The 12,856-nt window shown below is 30.4% G+C and overlaps 1 long non-coding RNA gene across 1 annotated transcript; it reads left to right on the forward strand.

Moving 5' to 3' along the window:
• The first annotated feature begins 5,732 nt into the window (after positions 1-5,732).
• On the forward strand, positions 5,733-12,162 carry LOC115874077. Its single transcript, XR_004048771.1, has 2 exons — positions 5,733-6,228; positions 11,993-12,162. It is a non-coding gene; the product is annotated as an uncharacterized LOC115874077 (long non-coding RNA).
• Positions 12,163-12,856: the final 694 nt, after the last annotated feature.

Here is a 12,856-nt window from a genome sequence, read left to right on the forward strand (position 1 = left end):
AAATTTATAATATATAAAGATTAGAACACAATCCTCTGAAGGAAAAAGAAATACTCAAAAACTCATTAAATATACTTTATTAAAAATAACAACATACCAAAACATCCATGCAAACTGTAATAATCAGAACATTATCCACATTATACCTTTATTAAATTTGTGTCCACACTCCTGCCAGGAAATCCAGAAATGTTTGTTTAAATATTAACTTATTTTAAATTGCCAGAAACACATCAGAATATATCACAACCACAACTATAGGTTAATCTGTACTAAATTTTATACCGAGTAAGTGATGCGTTAACTAACAAGTATAGGATAAAAAACAATTATTAATATAGAGTGTACTATACAATGTCCTGCTTATTTATGAAATGACTTTCCCTTCAAATGTGAGGAATACCAGTAAAATAAAACATAATTTTTGGTTTAGTTTGGTGTTTGATATTCTAACTACATCTATTACAAACCTTAAGTGCTTTTAGTGAGTAATTGTATTTTTTATTATTCCTTGTGTATCCTGTAAAGTAAAAAAATATTTCAAGAAATATAAAAACAATGCAATAGATATCAAACAGATTCATAAAAACTACTTACAATTATTGTACATAATTATATATTTCAAGTGTTATTTGATGTTTGGTCCCATTACCAACATTACCTTATTTAGGTCTTCTCTACCAACTCAACTTTTAAACCTGTTTTAAACCTTCTTTATATTTTAAAACTGATTTACAACAATCTGTAATGCCCGCGCTGTTTCCTGAAATATAAGTTTTAATCTATTTATTATCATATAGTAGATATTACAAACCTGAAAATTACTGATACGAGGAAACTTCTCAAAATAATTATAATAATACCTTTTACAAACATCTGGACTAATTTATTTTCACGAATTTATGAACGAGCCAATGTTTTCTAATACGTTTTTAAGCGATTTACACATTTTGAATATCTTCCAGCCTATTCGTCAACTCTTGATCGGTGAAAAGATTATTTATAACTATATAATTAGTACTGCAGGTTGCAGGTTAAATAAAAGAACAAAATCAAGTAGAATTTGTGAATAAAAACTAAAAAAATAATGAAAATATTTAGAAAAAGGAACCGTAAACGTCAATGTCAGCCAAGTGTCAGAGTTCAATTGGATTTACCACAGATTATCAATTTGAACGATTTGAACTACAGTCGATTCCAGTCTAGAGATTTTCGTTTTTTAAGCCTCCCATACTGAAGTCCGCCATATTGGGAAGTTTTAAATGAATACAAGTATAGTCACAGACACTACGCATGCGCACATCTTCTATGTTGCCAGATTGTAAATTATTTTGGAATTATTTTCAGTAGAAAACAAATATGTGCTTTTCAGTGTTTTTTGTCAATATATACGGCATGATCGAAAAAACGGTGTCCAGTTGGCTGGGAAATGACGATTGAGGACATTTCCCATATAAAATGACAGCAATCTTCATTTCATAGTCATCGGTGACGCTATTTTTTTCAATCATAGTCCGCGGTATATTATTTTTTATATCAAGGATTTATATTATTATTTTAATATTTCGCACAACACGTGAACGCTTATTATGTATTTTCATAGTCAATAAAATTAAATAGAAATAAAACTCTAGATTTCTATAATTAATCTAATTGCTCTAGATTATTATGCTACGTTTAAAAACGGCTTTATTGAAAATTCGGGCAAAAAATATGTCCAAGTTTTTTCTTTTTTTTAATTTTTAAATGCTGTAGCTCCATGTCATGTTCATACATAATAGGTTTTTTTTAACATTCCATCAAAACTACGGAGCCCCCGTAATTAAAATTGTAGAATCAGCTTCAGCAACATTAACCAGTTACCTTGTTTAATTCTGCTTATACATATATTGCATTAATTTTTCTGCTACCTTAAGATTTCTCTATTCTTACACCTAATTTATGTGATTTTCTTAGCATAATGTGATTTATAAACCATATTTTTCCTAATGGAAGGATGGAATAGGATATGCAAAATTAAGATATTTTAACATTTATTTTCCAGACAAAGCATAATATAGTATTAAAATTAAGACATAACAAATATTATAAGAAACATCTTAATATAAATCACAAACTAAGTCTTAATTTGCTCTTGTATAAACACAGGTATAAAACTAATAAGATCAAAACATGGATCAAAACTTCACCATATTGTCAAAATTTGGCATTATAGGAAACGAAATTACAGTAAATTAAGAAAATAATATCAAAGTACACGATATTAAATACTGTAATGTATTCTACGACACAAACCATCTCCCTTCTAAAGAGAAAAAGATAAAACATAAAGCTTATTTTAGTCTTATCAACACACTCTTCGATAAAATATATATCTAAAATTGCTATTAATCCACTAACTTGATATTTTTAAGAAATAATGATACAAACATTACAATCAAAGTATATTATATTAGTAACATTATAGGTAAAATATGTTACCTCTATCTCCCATTGACGTGTATTGTTCTATAAGATTCGTCATGGTAGTATTTCAAACTAGAAATTAAATAACTTGAAAGAAATAAAACAATTCTAAAAAGTTTAAACCCATTAAGAAAAAAATCGTAAATGATAATTTTTAATTTTAATGTAAAAAATTATAAAATTAATTATAGAATTTGTATTATTATTGATTAACACTCAAAAAAAAAATTTCAACTGCAAATAATTAGAAAATAAACTGCAATTTGGCAACGTCGACGATGTGCGCTTGCGTAGTATCGATGATCAAATGCAGCAAATATGGGCTTTAAGGTCAGCCACCGGATCCACACTTTTACCTTTATTTATATTATTATTTTAATATTTCGCACAACACGTGAACACTTATTATGTATTTTCATTGTCAATAAAATTAAAGGTAAAGGTGTGGATCCCGTGGCTGACCTTGAAGCCCATATTTGCTGCATTTGATCATCGATACTACGCAAGCGCACATCGTTGATGTTGCCAAGTTGCAGTTTATTTTCGAATTATTTTTAGTTAAAAACAAATGTTTACAAAATCTATAATTAATTTTGTAATTTCAGATTTATCTTGATATCAAAAATTAAGGTAAGAAGGATAATGAAGATTGTGAAATGAAAGTATTATGAATATATAAAATTGTAATAATAATAACATTTATTTATATATTTACATTAGAATTAAAAATTATCATTTACGGATTTTTTCTTAATGGTTTTAAACTTATTAGAATTATTTTATTTCTTTCAAGTTATTTAATTTCTGGTTATTTACAGGCAACAATAGTTTTGATTAAATGTATTGATGTATTGAAGTACCTACTACCAAAGGGTAGATAAGACAAGAGACAACAGTGAACAAAGAAGTCGAATTTCGCGAGAGAGACGCAGATATATTAAAATTTAAAGGTCCCATCAAGTCCCATTTTGTCTCTGTTGCCAAGTGTATTTCTTTGAAAAATAAAAAAGATTTTCTGAAAATAAATTAATAATATAAGAAGGGTATAAGTAACGTATGTTAATACGGAAATGTAAATTTTTAGTTTAGGTTGATTTAGGTTCTTTTTTCGCGTATGATAAATGTACTGATAATATCAAAGAAACAGAATGACTTATAAGTTGATCGATTTCAAAGATAAACAGATAAAATCTCAAAAAGATGAGGTCATCCTGATGGGAAGATGCGGTCCTTGCAGTTTCCACGAAGCCTTCACCAAGCCGAGGAGACTCTTTTCTCATTGTTAAAAATCATTCCATTGTCTTTGCTCTTACAGTAAACATCTTGTACTTTATTAAATAAAATTGAAACTTTATTTTTTAAAAAGACTCTCCTGTTTTCTTAAAACGTAATTGGCGCAGTCGGTAGGATGTGCGGTGGAGATCCTAGAAAATCGAGTGAATATCGGGACTAGTTTTCCACTTGTGGTATCTACCCTTAAGCACGGATCGAGGGAGAACAACCCCAGAAAACGGCAGCAGAGTCCACAACAACAACGACAGGGAATCAGGAAAGGAAAAATGACGACGTACTTCGGCATCAAACTGTAAGTGCATTTTTCCTTTTCGCCCCATTCCGCCCTCTGGTTAAGGTGTTCGGTTGGGATAATTTAAGCTTTGCATTGCGCAACCCCTTTCGCTACTCATTGTGAGAATTTATTTTAAGAATAGTTTTTAGGAAAAATCAATCAATAATCAATATTAAATAAATCTAAAATAAAAATATTTTTTATCATATAATAATACTAAAAGAACGTAATTTTCTTTTAATAAAAAACGTAATATTTGATTTTAGTTATAACAATTTAACTGCTATATAAAATTAAATATATTTTATTTTCTTAGATCATAAGTTAATGACCGATTTAGACGATATTATAGGTAAATTTGACAATTTATCTTTTTTCCAAAAAATCCAGTGAAAAGTAGTACTATTTCTACCAAAATGACCGAATTAAAAAATAAATTGGGAATTGTTTAAATCTAAATTGGACAATATAAGAAATGTTGACGGAGATAGTAACACTTTAAACAAATTTATAAAGAGATGTGAAAGTTTTATTGATAGTTATTCTTCTATGAATAGTTCAGATTTGGAAAAACATATTTTCGAATGTATACAAGAAAAATTAATAGGTAGAGCTGAGGTGATGGTCGGTAATCGCGCCGAACTCAATGATTGGGTTAGTTTAAAAAATGCTTTAATACAATGTTTTTCTGATCGTCGCGATATCGATTGTTTGGCATGTAAGAACTGACCAGAACTAGGCCTTTTAAAACGAACACTTGTTAAATTTCGGGAGTAGATTACAATTGTTAAGAAGCAATGTCATACAAAGGGTTAGTAATGACACAAATTTAAATAGGGAACAAAAATTATGTCACATTAGTTACTTTGATAAAACAGCCTTAAACACTTTCATAGCTGGTTGTACAGGGACGCTTAAAAATAACATGCATATGAAAACACCAAAAAGTCTCGAAGACGCAATTGCGTACGTAACCGAATTTGAGAATTTTGAGCGACTTTATGACCAGTGTAATAACGTTTTTGATAAACCAAAAAATAATTTTCAAAATCCAAAACATAATACACCTTTCCCGTTATTCGAAAACAGCGGTCATAATGCGCGCGCATGAAGTTAAGTTTGCTAGACTGAAAGATCGTAGGTGATAGCTTGTTGCATGTGGCTTATACCATATTATTTATACCATATTACTTATACCATTGTTGCATGTGTGCTTTGACCTTAACTTCACAATCTCCATTATCCTTCTTACCTTAATTTTTGATATCAAGATAAATCTGAAATTATAAAATTAATTATAGAATTTGTATTATTATTATACTGATTAATACTCAAAAGACATTTGTTTTTAATTAAAATAATTCGAAAATAAATTGCAATTTGGCAATATTGACCATGTGCGCTTGTGTAGTATCGATGATCAAATGCAGCAAATATTGGCTTCAAGGTCAGCCACCCGATCCACACCTTTACCTAAAATTATATGGAAAATGTCATCGATCGTCACTTCCTAGCCAACTGGACGCTGTTTTTTTTTCGATCATACGGTAGTTTCAAACAGTTTCAAACCTGTTTCAAACATTACGAATTACGACCCTATACGACCACAGATACTGACAAGCTCATGTCTGCACTCTGCAGTTACTTTTATTCAAGGGATATTGCATTCGTTAGGGATATTGTAATGTTGTTTTCTATTCTATGGGTAGTTTTCCGAGTTTCTTTGACGTTTATTTTGTCTTCAAATTTTGAAAGATGTGTTAATGTTTTGATGTGGGGGTTTATTATTTTTGCAAACTATTATAAAAGCCATTCTGTGAAAAAATTAAGTTTCTGAGCTTAGTCGTTAAACATTTATTTTTATTTTATACGTCTTAAAGTGAAAAAATACGAACGCGTCGTAATTATTTAAAGGTTTAACAAAGCTTGTGCGTGGTGAAGGTGAATGGGTGACTGATTTCTGGCCTGGAGAAGAAGGGCTATTGATTTTAAGTATGGTGCTTTTTGCTTTCAACAGAAGAATCTCATTTTCCTTTTAGTGCCCATGTTTAAGATGTAGAAATTTGTGTTGAAAGAATGTTTGAAGATATTAGATATAGGTACCTAAATAAGTTACAATAAATTGTAACCATCCATAGGCATTGTATTCTACATCCACAACTTAAGCAAGATTTATGTTCCACATCTTTGTATCGGTAATTACAAGTAACATAGTAATAATGTAAATAATCTTAAAAGCAATACATAAAAAAGCATAGGTTAATTCATTAATCATTTTTTAAAAAGATATTCTAACCTAACTTTACTTTGAAAACCTCATAAGTTCATTTTTTTTTCAAAAATATTTATAGCCTATTTCGATAAGGACCTTAGCCTATTGTATACTATTGTATTTTATCTCAGGACTCAGGCCAATTTTTTTTTTCATAATTAATAGAAATAGAGCTCACTTGAAGATTTTTTTCCAACGTTTTCAACTCATACTTAATTAGGGTTGCCAACTTTCAAAATAAAAAATAGAGGACGAGAAGGTAAAAAAGAGGCACAGGCGAAATATTTTTTGAAACCTCGCCCAATGTCTAGTATTTATCAAAAACTTATGTCAAGAACGGTATGCGATTGATGGTCTTTCTTATTTTCTTAAAAATTTTATATTCAAAACTTTGTTAAACTAAAACAAACCATTTTCAAACAAAACTTTTTTTTCAAAACCTAATAGGGTTCCCAACTTGAGCATCGGCGATTCTGGGACTATTTTTAAGCTTTTAAATAATTGAAACAAAACATTAAATATTAGAAATTAAAATATATTATGTGTTTAGCACACACTTTTTTAGTTTCCAGGTCCTGGCCACGGTAAAACTTTCGCCGGGACAAACTTTCTGATTGGTTTTAGCTTAGGTTTTAGGGTTCCCAACCATCCCGGTTTGGCCGGTATCAACCAGGATGGTTGGGAACCTTAAAACCTAAGCTAACAGTAAATAAACAAACATAAAATAGTGAAACATGTTTATTGCTTCTACAAATATTTCTTATATATAAATATTTCTTTATTTTCTTTTCTGTACAAACGAGTGGGAGTAGTGAAAGCACAGATTTTTTAAAGACTTGTGGCGATAGACAAATATTTTTTTGATTTTGAGTTTGGTATGTAAAAAAGAGGACTTTTTCAACACGTGAGAGAAAAGAGGACAATAAGATCAAATAGAGGACTATCCTCTGGAATAGAGGATGGTTGGCAACCCTATATGTACTTAATATGTTGAAAAGGTGTTATTTAACCCTTAAGTACTAACATATTGAAATAGTCGCGCCTATACTAACAGACCGTCTGAGAGACGCATTAAAAAAATACATATTTTGTTTGTGTTTAACAGATTTTTTGTAAGTGGAGTGAATCATTAGCATTAAAACTACAGGAAAAAAATATCTAATGCTTATATTATGCGAACATATTTTATATTTTTGAAATAAATGTATTAGTTTTGGATTTTTGACATATCTTTGTTTCTCATCGAGATAGAAAAAAAAACGAAAGGAAAATGAAAAAATATATTTATTCTTATATTTAGCATATGAAAACCTATCTATTAAGCACAAAAAAGCAAAAGAAAATATAAAGAATAAAAAAATGACAATGCCTAAAGATGGGCTCGTTCCCTAAACACTTTTTTGCGCATTCCAAACAAATTGTTCTCTTCACTTTCTTCGATATTAGTCTACTGATCGTTCACATCCATATTTTCATCATCTCTCGTCTCGTTTGATATATTTTAAAGTTAAACATAATTCAAGTCCGACGGCAACCGGGCGCCAAAGCCAAAGCCAACCGTGTTTATAAATGCTCTTATGGTAATATACAGTTTTAAGACATGGTACAAAGAATACAAGGTATGATCGATAACGGCTCCAATTTCGTTCAGTTCGCGCATACCACCTGTGACGTCACTAGGAAAATAATGAGTAAAAAAAATAAAGAAAGTTGACAGGAGATCTGCATTTTTTGGGGTTATGGTTAAGAATTGTTTATTTTTAAGACTTTTTAGTTCGTTTAATTTAATAATTACTAAAACCAGCAGTTCTAAAAATATATTTAAAAATAATAATTATCTATTAACACGGATTTGGACGATACGTAAGAATACTAAATTTATTTCTATATTCGGTATAAAATTGTTTATTAGGTTTTTAGTTTGTGATGTTCATGGTAAATAATTTTCATTTTCATTGCCTCTGAATTCACATGAGGACAGAGTTGAGGATATCTATGGAAAAGTAACCACAAGAGGAATTGTTACATCATTTAAAAAATGTTGGGAAGTTTATTGTTTCCCATCGAGAAGTAGAAAATGCCAATGCAGATGAACGTATTGTAATTGTGATAGAAGTAATTCTAAGGGTGAAGTTTATTATAATTAGTGGAAGTAATACCAAGGGTGAAGTTTATTATAATTAGTGACTTGTGCTTCTTTTTATATGTAGATGTCCCGGCCGAGATTCGAACTCCGGTCTCTCGCTTCCTAGCCCGACTCCTTACGCACTGCTCCACAGTAGCTTGCTTAGCGATAATTCAATGACGGTATGTAAACAAAAAAACAGGTTTATAACAATATATTGACGATTTGAACTGGCGCGCGGAGCGTGCTGACCAATAGCGCCTGTTATCACCTGTGACGTAGCGACCAACCTGCGCAATATCATACCTTGTATTCTTTGTACCATGGTTTTAAGAATTGGGCGGCGACGCCAAAGCCAAATCCAACTGTGAGTTTATAAATCCTACTTTATTCTTGTCTTATTACTATTTTTGTCATTTTTGTTATTGTTATTTTATTGGGCTGTTTAGCCCGTTGATAAATAAATAAATCTCTAACCAAACATACACAGCTACATACCATTAGATATTGGTTAAAAAATATTTTTTTACCTTCTAATTCGAATTCAGAATTATGATCGCTCTCTATGGCAAAATTTTCGCCACATTCGGATTCTGTGTCACTATTTTGCTATTATCGTTTCCAGTCTCTTCAAACCACTTTAGAAGAGTATCCTTGTAATTTTGTTCGCCATACTTCACATGTTTTGAGCTACTAGGGCTTGATTCATTCCACAAATTAAAAAAAAAACTTACGTTAACGCTAACACTCCGTCTGTCAGACGGCATCGACAGTTTGATCTAAAATATTTCGAAAACTACACACTTTCGCAAATTGCCCTGTCGTCCTTTAACTTGTTTTGATGCGTATTGAAATTACATAGTTGGATGATAATTAGAAGCGGAGAGGAGGGGAGATGTTATATGTCCAGCTAGTCCGTTGCGTCTGTGAGACGGGGTGTTAGTACTTAAGGGTTAACTGCTATAAAAAATTTTTTCTCTACAATATTTTTCTAAAATTTGGTGAAATGTTTCAAGTTAAATAATACAGTATTTTGAAAGTGAAAGAACATGAATATTTAATAAATCTACTTTGTGGACTAGACTATTGTAGGTATCTCTATTTCTAGCGAGATTTCTAGTTTCTCCAGTTATGGATACAGATTAGATGATTAGATTACACCTGAGTTGAAAATCAGAGGATTTTAGATCTACAAAGATGTAGGTTAAAGTTCCCTGTATCTATTCTCAAAAAAATTGTTTTAGCAAAATTAAGTGTTGTCAGATAATATTAAATTTGATTATTTATTTTTTGTCCTACTCTTAACAAGTAATAATTTTTTTATTTTTTAAAAAATTTGAATAGAAGGTTTATTATAAAAATCAGGGTTTTTAGTCAAAAGTCTATTAATGTCTTTGTATATCAGAATTAGGTACTCTTTGTATATCAGAAATTAAAAATCTATATGTCTTTATAGGTCTGTTGAAAATTATGAATTTGGTCCACTTATTTTTTTTTCTGTGTACAGGGTGTCCCACTAAGAATAGCTCTCGGCTGTATCTCGGAAAGTATTAGTCGTAGAGTTTGCGGAAAAAAATATTTATTACTAATGAGACCATGAGAAATTGCTGGAAATTATTTTCAAGTTTGTAGGACGGCCGCTAGAGGGCGTAACTGCTATGGAAAATAACAAAATGGAATTTTTAAGAAATTTTGTCTATGTACGATGTACTATAAATAATAGCTTCATAATCTTCACTAAATTTTGGCTCGTTTTTGTTAGAACCATTTTCCCTATCTGCTAAAATAAAGTGGTGGGGGAGGTTACGTCTATTTTTATTTAAATATTAATAACACCGGACTGGATGATCCGAATTCAACAAACGAGGGCTCGTTTAAAAGAGCGTTTCTTTCTCTATATTGTACCATATAAACAATAATAATAAGCTTTTGAACGTAGACGCCAGGGGGCGTTGTCTTACAATTTAACAAACATTGCGCGTTTTTTGAAAAAAATTAAATGCGATAGTATATGTAATTTTAGCTGATAGTAAAGAGTAGTAAAAGCTTAACAAGTCAGCGAAAACCGCATCTTGATATCTTTTTTCAAACCAAAGTTATTAGCAAAATTATAATAAATACGAAAATATAAGCCCTTACTTACCTTATTTTTCTAACACGATATCACTAGTCGTCTTGATTATGACCATTCTAATAAAAAATAATATAAAAAAGATTATTTTATTCAAAATATCGACAGTGAACCAAAAAACCATAATACTAGGTGTATTAATATCTAATAATTAAGATACTAATGATGACGGACAAGAGACGACACCTCAGTGAATTCAATGGTAGGCTTTGGAAAAAAGTTGCTTTTAAACGGATAGTTTAAACATCAAAATCTTATTATATCAACATTTTGATAGTCTCAGCAGCCTTTTTTATCTTTTGATTGCTTTTCTAAAAATGCCTTTCTTTAACAGAGAAAAAACGCTGCTAAGACTATCAAAATGTTGATCTAATAACACTTTGACGTTTATACTATTACGTCAAAAGCAATTTTTTTCCAAAGCCTACCATGACTTCACTGAGGCGTCGTTTCATATTAACTGTCATTGATATCTTAATTATTAGATATTAATAGATCTGGTATTATGGTCTTCTGGTATATTGTCGATTTTAGAATAATCTAATCATTTCTATCTTATTTTTTGTCAGAATGTTTATAATCAAGAGGGCTACTAATACCGTGTTAGAAAAATAAGGTAATTAAGGCTTATAGTTTCGTATTTATTATAATTTTGCTAATAACTTTGAGTTGAAAAAAGATATCAAGATGCGGCTTTCGCTGACTTGTTAAGCTTTTATTACTCGTATCAGCTGAAATTACATATACTATCGCATTTATTTTTTTTTTGAAAAAACGCGCAATATTTGTTAAATTGTAAGACAACGCCCCCTAGCGCCTGCGTTTAAAAGCTTATTATTATTGTTTATATGGGACAATATAGAGTAAGAATCGCTCTTTTAAACGAGCCCTCGCTTGTTGGATTCCGATCATCCAGTCCGGAGTTATTAAAATTTAAATAAAAACAGATCTAACATCCCCCCACCACTTTATTTTGGTAGATAGGGGAAAATGGTTCTAACAAAAAATATTCAAAATTTACTGAAGATTATGAAGCTATTACTTATAATACACCTTATCTAGGCAAAATTGTGTAAAAACTACATTTTCTTATTTTTTGTTGCAGTTGCGCCCCCTAGCGGCTGTTCTACATACTTGTAAATAATTTCCAGCAATTTCTCATAGCCTCTCTAGTTATAAATATTTTTTTTCCGCAGGTCCTACGGCTGATACTTTCCGAGATACAGCCGAGAGCTATTCTTAGTGGGACACCCTGTACATGTTTGGGAAGAGCATTTTTCAGAGATAAGGATATACACCAGTTTGAAAACTTAATGTATGTGAGAGGCGGCAATAAGAGATCAGCAATTTACTTAAGTATTTGAATCGGAATGTTACTGTCTCTAGCTGATTTTTTATTCTTTAATTAATTTATAATTTCATTGGTTTTAGATGGAATCATTCTTGAACCTGGAAATGTATACCTTAGGGAGTGTATCTACAAAAGGACAAGAATTTACAAAATAACTGTTAAAGGAATTTACAATTTGCAATGGACATAAGTATGTATTTACAAAATTACTAAACCAAACCAAATACAGACAATATTTTTATTCTTGTTATTTATGTCCTTAAATACTGTATAGTAGGTATGGCGACACTTGTGTCAGACAGACAACCGATATAGATCAATAGGAGTATGACGTAAAACAGATAAGAATGTTCAAAATCTAATCTTCGCAACTTAAATATTTCAAAAACGGTTATATTTAAATGCGGTAAACCTTAATTAAATTAACCTTTATTTTAATCGTAGAAACTAAAAATGTAATAATATACAGGGTGTTCCATTTAAAAAAATACAACTTTGGTATTTTTTATTTATTTGGGCCACTCTGTAACTTGTAAAAATATTTTTAAATTGTAGCTCTAATAGTCCTCCAACGAACCCAAAACTTACAATTTGCAAAAATCTAATCGTTTAGCTACAATACTCCGTGTCGTATGTGGTGAACAACCCTGTATATAATTACTTACAAGGTATTACATTTAAATCTCTTATTTATTTGGAACATTTGAAATTGTTTAAAAAATTATTTGTGGCGTTTGAAAACAAAATAGCATATTCTATTGGAGTAAAAATGGTTTTTTGTGCAAATTTGATTTGTCGTACAGCCTCGTCACAAAAATTATAATTTTTACTCCATTATACTATTTTTTCTGTTATATCGCTAAAAAATTATGACGTCCGGATTTTGTCCGGATTTTCGGGAAGGCTTGTCCGGGGAGGACAAGTTTTCATCAGGTAACCTGAAA

The sequence above is a fragment of the Sitophilus oryzae genome, unplaced genomic scaffold, assembly GCF_002938485.1.
Source record: "Sitophilus oryzae breed Bouriz unplaced genomic scaffold, Soryzae_2.0 scaffold_1218_pilon_pilon, whole genome shotgun sequence".
NCBI lineage: Eukaryota > Metazoa > Arthropoda > Insecta > Coleoptera > Curculionidae > Sitophilus > Sitophilus oryzae.